Genomic DNA, 2,115 nt, shown 5'->3' with positions numbered 1-2,115 from the left:
TTATCACAGAGCTGTTTCTTCCTTGAGCAGGGGTCAACCGTTCGTGCCCTACTGTCAGTGAGTTATGGGTCACTGGTTTTGGTGGGAACCCACGGTATAAACACTTTGATTGAGATAGTTTCCTTTGACCTAAGGCAATCCTCTACAGAATTCTCCTAGAATCATTCTCAGAGCAGCTAGGGGACAGGGGAACAACCAGTGAAGAAAATCTGGGTGAGGCACCACTCTAAATTTTTTTTGACAGCTTGCTATACTTTAATGTATAATACTGAATTCAAGGTACAAGACAATTGCATCTAACATTGTTATAAATAAAAGAGACATCAGATCAGTTATCAAGGGCTTCAGAACACCAAGGGCCCCAGTTATGAGCAGCATCTTCACAACCTCCATGTTTAACATGTTTATTTTCTGGGTATAATTTAATAAGATCATCAATTTGAAGAATGGTAACTGCAGCTTCTATTGCAAATTTCAAACTCTTTAACTATAGTTGGTTCAAACACCCTTGCTTGTTTGTTGTGTCTAGGTTTACTGTTCCTCAAATCAAGATCAATTTATTTTAGATTTTTACGTTCTGGGTTAACTTGAGCCTCATTATGAAAAGCTCTTAAACTGTGCAACCAGATCTGTGGAGTTCTGGGCAGCATGAACTCTCAGTGTATAAGGAATAAAAAGAAGAGTTCTTGCAAACTCTGCAATAGCAAGCTGTTCCTGAGACCCCATGCTGGTTTCATAGTTTTCAGGGTATATGGAAAAGTCTGCTTCTACAGCACTCCCAGCTAACATCATGGATTTTGACTCCAAAACTTTGTTCACTACGCAAAGAGCATCATGTAGAGTGCTCCATCTCATCACATATGAAATCATTTGCCCCACGTAAGATAATTGATGCAGATGTACAAGCCTTACTGGTTTTGATTAAGATCAGCTTATCATCACAAATTCTTTCCTGTACCACTTCTTCCATATGTGCCAACATTGCAGTTTCAAAAGTTTCTTCACCTTTCAAATTGGCCAGGGTTGACAGAATAGTCCCTCCAGAAGCTTTAGCAATGCATTTAAGGTCCCTTTTTAGAGCTCTTCTAGTTTCCATAGCCCCAGCCTCTACAAATTACTTTGACACATATCATCAATTCCACCAGCTATTAGAATAATATTGGCATCAGTTGCCAGGATCTTTGGAATTCTCTCCTTGATAATATCTGATTCTCTCTGTCTAATTTGGTCCAGTTTTTCAGGGTCTGTAATGACCAACTGTACATCAAGTATATTAGTCCATTCTCACACTGTTATAAAGAACTGCCCAGACTGGGTAATTAATAAAGGAAAGAGGTTTAATTGACTCACAGTTTTACAGGGTTTGGGAGGCCTCAGGAACTTACAATCCTGGCTGAAAAGGAAGGAAACATGTCCTTCTTCACATGGCAGCAGAAAGGGAGAAGTGCAGAGGGAAAAGGGAAACAGCTCCTTATAAAACCATCAGATCTTGTCAGAACTCACTATCATGAGAACAGCATGGAGTCCCTCCCCCAACACGTAAGAATTACAATTTGGATTGCAATTCTATGTGAGATTTGGGTGGGGACACAGAGCCAGACCATATCACAAAGCTTCATTTTTGTTTTTTACAGGCTAAAGTTAAGGCAAGCAATTTTCACATTAAAAATTCTTTTGGGCATGTCCTGGGATCCCACCACACAGCTGAGTGCATAGCCACTGACCAGCATACTCTCCATCTGACTTCTTGCATGGGCTTTCAGAATATTAGCAGAATTGGCTGGATAGGGAGGCTGGCCTCTTAATATCTGTGTATGTAATAACAAATAAAACATCTACTACTATATTAGCAAAGAAATCACCATTTATTCCAATGATTTTGGAAGACATCCATATCTCAGTGGCATTAACAGGCAATCTCTTCCCAGTTCATCTGTGTTAATAATTAGGTTTTAACTGATGTAACACAGGGCTCCCCACTGAGGTAGTTCCATCTCCAACTTCTTTGTCTTGCAGGTCAGTCAGCTCACAAAGAACTTTAGCTGCAGGGTTGTTCTACCTCCAGTAACTTCAGGATGGCTGCACCATCATTAGTAATGGTTACATCACCAACAT

The 2,115-nt window shown here is 40.1% G+C and overlaps 1 pseudogene; it reads right to left on the bottom strand.

The window, feature by feature from the left end:
• Nucleotides 1-328: 328 nt before the first annotated feature.
• Nucleotides 329-1,890, bottom strand: LOC103215246 (T-complex protein 1 subunit alpha pseudogene; annotated as a pseudogene).
• Between the last annotated feature and the right edge of the window lie 225 nt (nucleotides 1,891-2,115).

Source organism: Chlorocebus sabaeus, chromosome 4 (assembly GCF_047675955.1).
Source record: "Chlorocebus sabaeus isolate Y175 chromosome 4, mChlSab1.0.hap1, whole genome shotgun sequence".
NCBI classification, from domain to species: domain Eukaryota; kingdom Metazoa; phylum Chordata; class Mammalia; order Primates; family Cercopithecidae; genus Chlorocebus; species Chlorocebus sabaeus.
Note: the sequence above shows the minus strand (reverse complement) of the source record. Positions and strands in the feature narration are given on the sequence as shown.